The sequence below is a fragment of the Podarcis tiliguerta genome, assembly GCF_965153285.1.
Source record: "Podarcis tiliguerta genome assembly, chromosome: 3".
Taxonomy (NCBI): Eukaryota; Metazoa; Chordata; class Lepidosauria; order Squamata; family Lacertidae; genus Podarcis; species Podarcis tiliguerta.
The window spans coordinates 19,992,835-20,007,027 of NC_139536.1; the positions used below are offsets into that span (position 1 = coordinate 19,992,835).

The window sequence follows — 14,193 nt, forward strand, 5'->3', positions numbered from 1 at the left end:
AGATAATCCCTGTCCCTATGCAGATATGAAATAGGCAAAGCTTTTTGGGGAAGGGAGTAGAGACAAAGACATGGGAAAAGCTTTATGTGGTTAACTTTTGCCTGTCAGCCAGTTCTTAATTCCTGCATGAATTCCTGCATTGCAGGGGTTTGGGGAGTCCCTTTCAACTCTATGATTCTCTGATTCTAATGGCACTGGATCAAGACTATTAGAACTTTGCTGTCAAGTCCAGGGGCTGCGGCTCAGTGCTTGGCCTGCAGAAGCTTCCGCGTCCAGTCTCTGGTTAAAAGCGCCCCAAGTAACAGGGCTGGGAAAATCTCTCTGTAGGAAAGCTTAAAGAACTGCTGCCATTCAAGGCAGACAGACAATCTGGGGCCAGACAAGGAGCTGCCTCAGTGTGAGATGACCTCACATGTTCATTTACTACTGGGTTTGGGGGTGGGGAGGCAGGAAAGACCCCAAATCACCTCTAACAATTTGTGTGTGTGTGTGTTTATTTCTTGCCTTAACGCAGCGATTTGAAAATGTTATTTCATAGGTGCCAAAATCCCAATGGAGCAGGAAAGGCTATTTATGTACGCGACTGCAGCTGCTCGGATGTTAATGGCCCAGAGGTGAAAAGAAGACAAAATCCCGAACAGAGAAGAATGGCAGATTAAGTTGACGGATTATGCCGAAACGGCAAAAATGACCAGAAGAATCAGAAATCAGGAAGACCAAAATTTTAATAAGGAATGGGGGAAATTTATAATTTACATTAAAAACCATTGTAAACAGCTGAAATCATTAGTAGGATTGGAATGACACTTGTAGTTTAATGTTGAATTTTGGATATCATGGAGATGTAAAAGATTTGGATTATTATTAAAGGTGAACAAAAGGACTCACATAGCAGAGGAGGGAAGTTCAGGAGATTCCTTGGAATTCTGTTTTTATGTTGGCTGTTAATCATTGACTGTAAAACTTTAAACTGAAAAATTAATAAATTTAAATAAAATAAAATGTTATTTCAACCTGTGCCCCTCAGGAAGCTGTTGGAATCCAACTTCCATGAGCCCCAGCCAGCAGTGGGATGATTTAAGGATTTTCCAGGATATTTTTGCAATTTCCGTTTGTACTCTGCTTCCGACTACAGTATTATGGCTATGTCTGGGAAATTATGGTCGTATGGCAACCCTAGGTGGGAGCTGGAGTCTAACAACATATGAAGGTCCACAGGCTCTTCATCCACTGTTTAATACAGTTTCCCAAAATTGGGTCTGTAGCTGTTGTTAGACTACAAATCCTATCATCGTTATCCAGCTGTCAGGGATGATGGGAACTGTAGTCCAAAAACAGCTGGAGACCCAAGTTTGGGAAATCCCCAGTTAAACCATCACAATATAAAATTTGCAATAATGCACGTAGCGATGGGAAGTTATTGCTTCATTTTGCTTTGTGGACTGCTTGTAGACCTGTTGTTTAGTCGTTTAGTCGTGTCCGACTCTTCGTGACCCCCTGGACCAGAGCACGCCAGGCACTCCTGTCTTCCTCTGCCTCCCACAGTTTGGTCAAACTCATGCTGGTAGCTTTGAGAACACTGTCCAACCATCTCGTCCTGTGTCGTCCCCTTCTCCTTGTGCCCACCATCTTCCCCAACATCAGGGTCTTTTCCAGGGAGTCTTCTCTTCTCATGAGGTGGCCAAAGTATTGGAGCCTCAGCTTCAGGATCTGTCCTTCCAGTGAGCACTCAGGGCTGATTTCCCTCAGAATGGATAGGTTTGATCTTCTTACAGTCCATGGGACTCTCAAGAGTCTCCTCCAGCACCATAATTCAAAAGCATCCATTCTTCTGCGATCAGCCTTCTTTATGGTCCAGCTCTCACTTCCATACATCACTACTGGGAAAACCATAGCTTTAACTATACGGACCTTTATTGGCAAGGTGATGTCTCTGCTATTTAAGATGCTGTCTAGGTTTGTCATTGCTTTTCTCCCAAGAAGCAGGCGTCTTTTAATTTTGTGGCTGCTGTCACCATCTGCAGTGATCATGGAGCCCAAGAAAGTAAAATCTCTCACTACCTCCACCGCTTGTAGACCTAGGGATTGGCTTTTCACGGGCTGCTGCTTTTCACTCTTCTTTGCCTGTGAAAAAGCAAAGAGAAATGAGAGAGGCTTGACAGCTGCAGGCTGTGTGTTACCTTGAGCCAGCCCCTGACCTTTGCATGGCCTGCACATTCTAAGTGGCTGTGCGGAGAAACAGCACTATCTGGTGGAAGGAGCATGCAAAACTCTCAGCAAGCATTGAATGTACAAGAAGCACTCTCATTAATCACGATTGCCATCACTGTTGCAGGGGAAGGCGCCCCTGTTCCAGCACAAACACCCCCCCCCCCCCGCAGGGTTGTCCATGATGGTGCTGAAGCAGAGATGCCACAGAATGTTTGCAAACACCCTAATTGTGGTTGCGGCGAAAGGTTTGGCCACAAAATGCTGGTAAAACAGCGCAGCTGTTATAAAAGGAAAGACAATTGAATTGTGAATAAACAAATGGGATATGGGTGAAGGTGGTTTCATATGCTGATTAGATACAACTGGGCAAATTTCTGAGTGCAGATCTCCTGTTACCTAGTTGATGATGATGATTTTATTATTATCATTTGAATATTACTTCCAGATCAGTAATTCTATTTCAAAGCTATCTGAAAAGGCTTGACTTTACTCTACATCAGGGGTCAGGAAACCTTTTCAGCAGGGGCCGGTCCACTGTTCCTCATACCTTGTGGGGGGCCGGACTATATTTTGAAAAAAAAATGTATGAACGAATTCCTATGCCCCACAAATAACCCAGAGATGCATTTTAAATAAAAGGACACATTCTACTCACGTAAAAACACGCTGGTTCCCAGACCATCCACGGGCTGGATTTATAAGGTGATTGGGCCGGGTCCGGCCCCTGGGCCTTAGTTTACCTACCCATGGGTTAGAGTGTAGGACTAGGACCTGGGAGATCAGGGTTCAAATTCCCACTCGGTTGTGAAGCTCACTGGGTGACCTTGGGCCAGTTGCAGCCTCTTCAACTACTTCACAGGGTCTTTGTAGTGATTAGCGGTGTGTGTGTCAGTGGCATAGCGTGGGGGGGTGCAGGGGGGCCCGGCCGCACCGGGCGCAACATCGGGGGGGGGGGCGTGCTCGCACTCGCAGTGCTAAAATCCAGGGGTTAGGGGCGCAAATTACTTGCCTTGCCCCGGGTGCTGGCAACCCACGCTACGCCACTGGTGTGTGTGTGTGTGTGTGATCCATGTACTCCTTTTAGAAGAAGGTAGGATATAAATGCAATAAATTAGCTCTTCTGCTTACCTGCTTAAGAAAGCTGGAGGGGCCAGCAGGATCCAGAATCAATCTAGATTGAAAGCAGCATACTGAAGAAGAAGATGAACAATTCTGGGTCGAGGAAAACGACATTTTTGAGATGCAGACAGGTCAGTGTGTAGGCAGTCTGAATGTTAGGCTGCACTGAATGGCCTAGGAGCAAGTTCAGTAAAAAGAAAAGGCCGCAGCCCAATGGACAATTCATTTTCCAGCAGCAAAATCCATGCCAGTGAAAGCAATTATAGGAAGAAGAGGGGAAAATCACCTTCTCTGTGCCAGGAGGTGACGGAATACCAAGGACGGCAAAATCCCAATTAAGTGCAGCTCCTACTCTGCTCATGCTTGCTGATTGAATTTCATGCCTTAATGATGTGAAAATCTTCATAAATATATTTAACCGGAGCTTCCTAAGTGTAATTGACTGACATCCAAACAACTAAATAGCTGAAGTCTCCCACCCGGAAAACAAAATCCAAACGCATTTAGGAAAGTGATTGGCTCACAACTTCCTCCCGTGATGAAACGTTACATTCTTTCTTAAAGAGGAAATATGGGCTCTAAATTAGTACTAATTGAAAGCATGCATTTATATAAATCGGTTACAGTGTTGTCAGTTCCGAGATGGCTCAAGCTTTCTGATTCTCCATGCCGAAAGCACCCGGTTAGATTAACAGCTGTGTGAAGTAGGTAGAAATAAGCGCTGCGCTGGCTTCTGCAATCCTAAAGTCCCACATGATAACTCGGTGAAATATAGCAGCTTTCACAGCTTTTAGCAAATGTGAGTATTTCCCCAACATATCAAAATACTGTGCCTGTCAGCAATTAAAAAGGGAAATGTTCACCCTTTCAAAATAGTGCAGTGTAAGGAACAGCTGTACAGGTTCACAGAATTCTAGAATTGGAAGGGACACCATGCGTCATCTAGTCCAACCCTCCTACAATGCAGGAATCTCAACTAAATCATAATGTGGTAGAACAGAATCATAGGGTTTTGGGATTACAACTCCCATAATCCTTGATCATTGGCCATGCTGGCTGGGGTTGATGGGAGTTGTAGTCCAAAACATCTGGACAGTGCCAGGTTGTGCTATCTGTACTGGTGTTATATACCATCTACACATCATTTTCATGTAATTTTCTTTCAGAAGGGAGCAATCTGTAAATTTTAAATATATTTTCTTCAACTTTTTCCAGTCCTCAAATTGTATATTATGTCCTATATCTTGTGCCCATTTCATCATGACCAATTTTACCTCCTCATCTTTTGTTTCCCATTCTAGCAAGATGCTATATGTTAATGACTTATGTTTTAATGTATTTTTAATCTTTGTTGAAGCCACCCAGAGTGGCTGGGGAAACCCAGCCAGATGGGCGGGGTACAAATATATTATTATTACAGTGGTGCCCCGCAAGACGAATGCCTCGCAAGACGGAAAACCCGCTAGACGAAAGGGTTTTTCGTTTTGGAGGTGCTTCGCAGGACGAATTTGCTATGGGCTTGCCTTGCAAGACGAAAATGTCTTGCGATTCCTGGGGGTTTTTTTCCGCTCCCCACCCCCTTTTTCTAAGGCACTAAGCTGCTAATAGCCTTTTAGCAGCTAATCCGCTAATCCCTTAAGCCTTTAATAGCCGCTAATAGCCGCTAAACCGCTAATAGCGCTAATCCGCTAATAGGGTTGCTTCGCAAGACGAAAAAACCGCTAGATGAAGAGACTCGCGGAACGGATTCTTTTCGTCTTGCGAGGCACCCCTGTATTATTATTATTATTATTATTATTATGGGTAAAATTGCTCCAGACCAAGGTTTTGTCCAAATTCATACCGGTAGGGCTGCGAAGTGGCATTAATCTGCTATATGTAAGCTGCACAAAAGGTTCTTGTGTAGCATATAGTTTAGACTAGAGGGTGAATGGAAGTGCATGTATACCAACTGTATTAATAAACGAATAGTTGTGAAACAGCTACTTTCATGTTTAATAGAGGTGGAATCTACACACATTTAAAAACTGTTCTGAAAATGCTTTTTTTAAAAAAGCGGTTTTTAAAAATACATTGAATTTTCCATAAAGCTAACCATTGCCATCTAGTGCCACATTGTATATTGCACTTAAAACACACTTAAAACGTTTTATTTGTAAAATATTATGTCTATCTTTTCCTGGTTGTTGTTGTTCTCCGTCATAATATATTTACAAGGACAGGAAGAAACATCACAGACAGAATAATTGCCACACAAGGAAAAACAAGGATTTGGTTTGAAAGCTGTAGTTTTATAAATCATTTAACGTGTCAATACGAATGGAAGCCATTAATATTGCAGCTGTTGTATAAGGGATTGTTATTTTGACTGGAGTGTAATTGAAATTAATAAGATTTTGGAACACAGAAATAAAGTAATTCATCAAACCAGCAATTCTAGCACGCGGGAGGCCACCTAAATTATATAATTTGGCATCAGAATGATTGTTATTAGTAATTGTATTAAAATTTGGCAGTGTTATGATGAGGCTATTATTGGATTATTGTAACTGAAAACTAATAAAAAATATTATTAAAAAACCCCCATGTTTTATTTGTGGCTGCATAGCTGAATCCTAGAGTCTCACATTGTAAAAAAAAATTCCAAAACCAGAGAGCTTCAATTATTAAAATGCTGCTTGGTTAGTATCGGAGTTAACCCATCTCATGTTGACTCAAGCTCTACAAAAGTGAGAGATTGGGACGTTGAGGATCATGTCTTAACGGGAGTATCCCACGATCAACAATGAGGCTGTGCAATGTCACAACTGTGCTTCCTTACACCTGAGGCTCACTGTTTTTATCGTTCTGTGAGTTGACCCATGTCTGTTTGTTACATCAGTGGCTGTCAGGATGGGATAACAGTGGAAAGGGAGCCTTCACCACCCTCAGGCAGGCTCACTGCAGATGTTTTTGTGTGTGCCGCTACAGAAAGACTAGAGTCGCGAGTGGCGCTGTGGGTTAAACCACAGAGCCTAGGACTTGCCGATCAGAAGGTTGGCGGTTCGAATCCCTGCGACAGGGTGAGCTCCCACTGCTTGGTCCCTGCTCCTGCCAACCTAGGAGTTCGAAAGCCCGTCAAACTGTAAGTAGATAAATAGGTACCGCTCTGTTGGGAAGGTAAACGGTGTTTCCGTGTGCTGCTCTGGTTCGCCATTAGTCATGCTGGCCACATGACCCGAAAGCTGTACGCCGGCTCCCTCAGCCAATAAAGCGAGATGAGCGCCGCAACCCCAGAGCCAGCCACGACTGGACCTAATGGTCAGGGGTCCCTTTACCTTTACCTTTACAGAAAGACTGAATGACATGAGAGTTCAAATGTCTTGTTGTGGATGTGGAACTGGAACACAATGGTCTGGTGTTGCAGTTGAAAAGAAGTGGGGAGGGGGGGTTAGGTACCGTCTTGTAACATCCCACTTGCACACACATACACAACCTCCTTGCAACAGAAAAGACCTGCGGGGGCCTATGGTTTGTCCAAACGTCTATTTTGTGCAAAGTCCTTGAGAGCATCTTTTAGAGGAGAAAGGGAACAGGCCTAAAAATGCACCAAGATATAAATAATTAAGCGACCCGTTCCGGCTCAAAATCAATTATGTTCATTGCCCTGAAGCTGCCAAGATGCACTGTTCCTTGGTGCCTCTATGGAAAAGGTGGTTTATTTTCAAAACTTGCTTTAGGGTTTCTCATTACTGTTACCCGTTCTCCATCACAGTAGTGCTGGGAAACCCAAATCATTAGCATCAGTGTCACTGCCATCCTTGCAGCATTCGAAGGTACCCATCCTGCACCCCATGTCACTCTGTTTAACCCACCCTGCCAGGCAACAAATCGGCATGCAGCAGCTCACATAATTATTTTGTCTGGTTGTACAGCAAGGCTCAGATGCCTCACAAGCTAACACAGGAGCAGGAAAACATGGGGCATCTTTGTGTTAGAATTCCTGCTCCGTGATTGCAGTCATGGGATTGTTGTCCATCACATGACGGTGTATGTTTTGACTCCACAGAGTGGGAAGTGATGGTGACAGGATGTTTGTGTAACTATGTTCCGTGAAGTGGGACTATTGTCCTTTGTTCTTTCTCTCTTTGCTGTCTGATGCTAGAGAGAGAGGGATCCACGTTGCAGTGCTCTGTGTGTGTTTATATGTAAATAAAGTAGATTAGCTAAAATGCTGAGTTGCTGAGGACTGTTATGCAAGCTGCGAAGACTCTGCGGATCCCTAAGTGTGCCGATGTCTGTTGGCATCAGTCACTGTGATGTTCAGGCTGAATAAGCTTTGGAAGCTCCCAACCGGTAGACCAGTCTCTGCCAGGGTCCTACTCGAGAGTAGGATGTTCTCCTGACACTTTGCAGGTCCCATGCATGGCACCCCACCCTCCCCGTTTAGATTTGGGCCTGAAGGACCAAGGAAAAGTGGGTGCGTGGAGGGCAAATTGTAAGCAAGGCCAATTTGTGTCGGTGCACAACATAATTGTTCATCATGGTATACGCCTGCTAAGGCATAAGCTTTAGTTCCCAGTGTTTTGGCTTAGTGGAGCTTGAGTCTTACACCTGATCTAAAACTGGCGGTGGTGTAGGAAGGAAGGGTGCAGTCCACTCCAGGTGTCATCACTGAGGGGGGGGGTGACAAAGTAGCAAAAGGAATTGATTTTGATGCGATGTGATTTCAAAATTTGCAGAGAACAAAGTTAGGAAAAAAGGTTTTACGTGCTTATGTGCCTCATGCCTTGGCCCAGTACAGTATACCTGAAGGAGCGTCTCCACCCCCAACGTTCTGCCCGGACGCTGAGGTCGAGCGCCGAGGGCCTTCTGGCGGTTCCCTCACCGCAAAAAGCAAAGCTACAGGGAACCAGGCAGAGAGCCTTCTCGGTAGTGGCGCCCACCCTGTGGAACGCCCTCCCATCGGATGTCAAAGCGATAAATAACTACCTGACATTTAGAAGACATCTTAAGGCAGCCCTGTTCAGGGAAGTTTTTAATCTGTGATATTTTACTGTATTTTTTGTTTCTATGGAAGCCACCCAGAGTGGCTGGGGAAACCCAGCCAGATGGGCAGGGTACAAATAATAAATTATTATTATTATTATTATTATTATTATTATTATGCTCACAATGTTAAGTAAATAAATCAGAAAATAACACTTGCAACTGTAAACATCTTATTTTCCCTTCTTTTAGTAATTTCAATGGGGGGGGGGGGCGGTGACCAGAAATTTTCCTCCCTGGGTACTACCTGACCTTGCTACGCCACTGAAAACTGTTTTCAGTGTTTTTCATCATTATTACTGAAAGTTCTCTTCAGCGCGATGTTGAACGGACCCTCTCATTCATGCAAGCACTGTTGCCGTCGTCGTAGTTCTCATTGTACAATCAGTTACGCTGCTTCTGTGCGATTTCAAACTATGCAAAGCGATGAATGAAGTTTGCTTTTGCTTCGTCGGAAGACACGGAGTCCTGCTGCAAAGCACCGTAGGAAGCAGGTGACGCACACAGCTATTTTTGTGGCGCACCAAACCCTTTCATCACAAATATTGAGCGCGCGCACACACACACACACAAATTAACGAGGGCAAAATATTTACATTTATAGCCTGGGTTATTTATAGTCACACAACCTCTGCGCATACAAAGGAAGATGGTGGGTGTATCCCATATCCCTTCTCCTCCAGAATACAAAGGTTGTTTCAGGACAAATGTTCTTTTATGGTTGCCAGCTTACCTGACCAAAGAGATCTGTCCTGCTACTGACCCTTTAATAGGAGCAGCCAGCCACACATGCAGCAGTTAATTAGGGTAGTTTTTTCACAGCGTAATAATTATCCTGCAGAACACCTGCTGTTCAGGGCACAGGAGTAGGGATGTGTGTTTTTTTAAGCTGGCAATCCTCTGGCCTATAACCTACACATGACACAATCCGTGTGTGACGGAGGGAATGCGTGTGAATGAGAAATCCAGCTGTTCTTGTACAGTAATTTTTCATCTTAGGGCAGGTTGGTATCGTTGCTGAGACAGGACAGTGCAACAGGAAAACCCTGGCTCAAATCCTTTGTAGACCTAGAGTCAAGCCACTATATCTCAGCTTTAAGTCTCATCCGCACAGTACATTTAAGACTGCATCATCCCACTTTAAACAGTCATGGCTCCCTCCAGAGACTCCCAGGAAGTGTACTTTGCTAAGGGTTAAGAGTTCCCGGGAACAGGGATTGATTGCTAAATCAAATTGGGAATTCTCACTCCGAGGGGGAAGAGCTGTCTCCTAACAACTCTGAGCACTCTTAACAAACTATAGTTCCCAGGATTCACTGGATGAAGCCATGACTATAATGTGGGATGACACCGCTTTAAATATATAATACAGATGCGAGATCTTTAGTTTATTCTTCAGTCAGCAATACTTGGGTAACAACACTGGCCTACCCAGCATGGCTGTTGTGAGGAAGACTGAAATACAAATACAGTGGTACCTCGGGTTAAGTAGTTAATTTGTTCCAGAGGTCTGTTCTTAACCTGAAAGAGTTCTTAACCTGAAGCACCACTTTAGCTAATGGGGCCTCCTGCTGCTGCCGCGCCGCCAGAGCACGATTTCTGTTCTTATCCTGAAGCAAAGTTCTTAACCTGAAGCACTATTTCTGGGTTAGCGGAGTCTGTAACCTGAAGCGTATGTAACCTGAAGCGTATGTAACCTGAGGCACCACTGTATAGGAAACATCTTGAACCCTCTAAAGCAGGCATGGCCAAACTCGGCCCTCCAGCTCTTTTTTGGACTACAACTCCCATCATCCCTAGCTAACAGGACCAGTGGTCAGGGATGATGGGAACTGTAGTCCCAAAACAGCTGGAGGGCCGAGTTTGGCCATGCCTGCTCTAAAGTCAGTTGTCTTTAAGTTGAGGAGTCTTTAGCTCCCACAGACAGTTGGGGACCCATTTCTTAATGGCTTTTTTTAAAAAAAAAAAACACCACATATTTGGACAGTGGTTGTGCTGCTGTAGTGACCCACCTTGGGTCAAGCTGTGAGCCAGGAATGAGGAGACTGTGGGCCCCCTCAGACGGTGTTGGACTCCAACTCCCATCAGCCCCAGGCAGAGTAATTTCATGGTCAGGGATGATGGGATTTGAAGTTGAGTGACATCTGGAGGGCCACAGACTCCCCCTCCCTGCATAAGCATCTCCTGACCCACCAGCTGAGGACCAACGCTCTAAAGCGCTATATACATGCTAAGTATGAGCCATATTTAGACATTTCTCTCCCAGCAATTGTAATCCAAGGGAGATACATGGCAGTAAGCTCCCCTGCCCTGAACAGACACCCCCCCCCCTTAATCTGTGGGCGGGAGGTAGATGCCACCATGAAAGCGTCCCCTCCCCGCACTGTGAGTTCTGCACAATCTTGGTATTAATTATTCAAGTAGCAGCAATAATGATGAATAATCACGCACACAGCCCTGTGCGTTTTAAAACATGTTGGGTTGCCAAGTAGGAAATAAATGCTTGACAGCACACAGCAGCACCTAGTGGTCAAAAGTTAGAAAACTACAAAAACATTATATTCCTTATGACCTTGGCTTTGCAAAAAACAAAGAAAAAACCATTAAAAGCTACAAAATAAACCAGTAAAAGAACACCTAAAGCGAGTGATTTATTGGGGGACAATTGGGCTGCAATCATATATCCACTTTCCATAGAGTAGGCCCCATTGAGCAAAACGGAATGAAGATTTGTACAGGATTTCTCTGTTTAGGTTTAAAATGCAGAGGGGGGAAAAGACTTAAGTCCATGGCCAGCTCTTCCTGTGTTAACTGGAATGGGGGTGGGGGAGGGGGCAGCTCAATCCACAGTTAAACTGTGGATTTTGATACAAGGCATCAGCAGCTTGGAGGTTTTAAAAGATTAGGCAAGTTAATGGAGGATGGCTACTAGTCATGACGGCCGTGCCTCCAAATACTGCCCCCCTCGGCTCTGCCCATGTTCTCTTGCCACACCAGTATGATGTACACCCTTTGAGAACCACTATTCTAAGTGTTCTAGCCTAGACAGCATCTTAAAAAGCAGAGACATCACCTTGCCGACAAAGGTCCGTATAATTAAAGCTGTGGTTTCCCCAGTAGTGATGTATGGAAGTGAGAGCTGGACCATAAAGAAGGCTGATCACCGAAGAATTGATGCTTTTGAATTATGGTGCTGGAGGAGACTCTGGAGAGTCCCATGGACTGCAAGAAGGTCAAACCTCTCCATTCTGAAGGAAACCAGCCCTGAGTGCTCACCGGAAGGACAGATCCTGAAGCTGAGGCTCCAATCCTTTGGCCACCTCATGAGAAGAGAAGACTCCCTGGAAAAGACCCTGATGTTGGGAAAGATGGAGGACACAAGGAGAAGGGGATGACACAGGACGAGATGGTTGGACAGTGTTCTTGAAGCTACCAGCATGAGTTTGACCAAACTGTGGGAGGCAGTGGAAGATAGGAGTGCCTGGCGTGCTCTGGTCCAGGGGGTCACGAAGAGTCGGACACGACTAAACAACAACATTCTAAGTGTGATGTTCCCCCTGCTAAATCCATTTCCCAGGACAAGCACCTTCTGGCTCTCCAAATGTCCTTGGACCCCAACTCCCATCATTTTCTGACCGCCAGCCATGCCGACCGAAGGTGAAGGGACCTGCAGTCCAGCTACATAGCTGTCAACGTTTTCCTTTTTTTACGGGAAATTCCCTTATTCCGAATAGGATTCCTCGCAAGACAAGGGAAAAGTTGACAGCTATGGACCAGCAACGGAGTCCCTAGCGGAGTTCCACCTTCCCCACCCAAGCGAGAAACTCCCATTGAGCACAGCGAGCCCAAACGCGCGCAATTACGCACGGGATTGCGCCGTGCGCAAGACCTCATCCTTAGATCGCTATGGATCCTCAGGTCACCAGAGGCACGCGCCTGGGTTTCTCTCTTGGCAAGGGGCGAGCTGGGGAACCAGAAGATCCCCCTTCCCGACTCCTTCCCTCCCCCGCCCTTGGCTCCCGAAGTAATCCGGAGTGCGCTCAGCTTCCTTTCCTGATTGGAGCCGGGGCTGTTCCGGGGCCTGGTCGCGCCGTGCGGCAATCACTTCCTGCTCCTCCCCTTCGCCTCTTGCCTTGCCGGGTCTTGGAGAGCCTGGGTTTCCCCCGCAGGCTCCGGTGGCGCTGCGCGCCGCTTTCAAACGCCGAGCCTGCAGCCGCGATTGGAGGGGCGCAAGGAGAAGGCGTCGCCTTCAACAACAAAACACCCGGCTCTTGGCGCCGCCGGGAAACACCCGCTACGGGAAGGTGAGTATGGAGAGGAGATGAACAAGGAGCGTGTAGCGGGAGGGATGCGGGGAACTCGGGAGCTTCCGGGGCGACAGCGGGGAGCTGCGTTCAGACGTCTTGTGGTTCTCCCGAGTGCCCGGTGGGTTCTGGAATAAAAACGGGGCGTGGGGAAGAAGGCAGCCAGCCAAGCAACGCCAGGGCTGTCGGATCGCTGCAAGTTTGTGATGATACAAGGGCAAGTGACAACTGGAGTCGCCTTCCTTCAAAAACAAAAACCAAAACCCCCATATCAGTTTACCATAAAAGGCTTGATCACATTTGTTTTCAAATGCCATGTGCCGTGGAGGCAAACTTTAATTTATTTCTGTGCAGCAGGCTGATTCCCCTCCCTGTGCTTTGGACTACAACTCCCATCTGCCACTGCCAGTGCAGTTGTGGTCCAAAGCACGTGGAAAGCTTGCAAAGAATGCTGTTCATTCATAATATGAGTGCCCATGTGCGTATGTGGCATGCCTTGTCTTTGCTCTTGTGTAACCACAGCAGGTCCTCAGTGGGCTCATTGAGACTCGGCAGCAAAATGCACTTTTTGCTATTCCCTTTTGACAGCTGCTTGCTTGTCCTGACCTTTCTCAGATCAACCTTATTATTTCCCAGGATTTTTTCCCCTTTTGGTGGCCTAACATGAAGTAGGTGTGTAATTTGCACCATACTATGCCATCCTGTCCACCTAGCAGTTCGAATGCACATCAAAGTGCAAGTAGATAAATTGGTACCGCTCCAGCGGGAAGGTAAACGGCGTTTCCATGCGCTGCTCTGGTTCGCCAGAAGCGGCTTAGTCATGCTGGCCACGTGACCTGGAAAAAACTGCCTGAAGACAAACGCCGGCTCCCTTGGCCAGTAAAGCAAGATGAGGACGCAACCCCAGAGTCGTCCGCGACTGGACCTAATGGTCAGGGGTACCTTTACCTTTACGCTACTCCCCCAGGCTTGGTTTCTATTCTCCATTGTTCCCCTCTCAAAAATCTGCCCATACCTCCTTATGGACATGCACAGTGTCCTGGGACTCCCGTTTTTTAAAAGAAGGAAGTGCTGCATCCAATCATCTGCCTGCCTTTGTTTTAATTGATAAAAAAAAAAGAAATAGAGAGGATTTTTAGGGATTCTTAAAAACGTCTGCTTTATTTTGTGCTGCTTTCACTTACAGCTGCTTGTAGCTTGTTTGCACAACCTTAATTTATGTTTATAAAAATATTTCTATGCTGCCATCAAAGTAGTTTACAACAAAAGTAGATAAAACCGTACAGTAAAAACCATATAAAAAGTCAGGCGTCAGTAAGCTGTTGTCGATGGATGTATTCTTAATTGTCTGCATAGGCCCCCGGCAGAGTAGAAACGTTTTCAGCAGGCACCTGTTGAATCTGTTGTCTTGTTCTTCTTATTTGGCGATCACTTGTAGCCAAGTAAGATTGCCTTCCATAAACACGGTTTTAAAAGTGAGTCCGTAAGTGACTGTGGAGGCCAGTTCTGGATCCACACGTCCTTCCATAGT

General features: G+C 45.9%; 1 protein-coding gene and 1 long non-coding RNA gene across 2 annotated transcripts in view; one reads left to right on the forward strand and one right to left on the reverse strand.

Moving 5' to 3' along the window:
* Nucleotides 1–872: 872 nt before the first annotated feature.
* Nucleotides 873–3,849, reverse strand: LOC310674245. The gene is made up of 3 exons (XR_014509474.1): nt 3,617–3,849; nt 3,340–3,504; nt 873–2,124 (listed from the first exon to the last, which is right to left on the reverse strand). It is a non-coding gene; the product is annotated as an uncharacterized lncRNA (long non-coding RNA).
* Nucleotides 3,850–12,210: 8,361 nt separating this feature from the next.
* Nucleotides 12,211–14,193, forward strand: part of SRBD1 (S1 RNA binding domain 1) — a 170,669-nt gene continuing 168,686 nt past the window's right edge. Inside the window, exon 1 of the mRNA XM_083433000.1 lies at nt 12,211–12,662. The gene's annotated coding sequence lies outside the window, so the exon portion shown is untranslated. The remainder of the gene's footprint in view (nt 12,663–14,193) is intronic.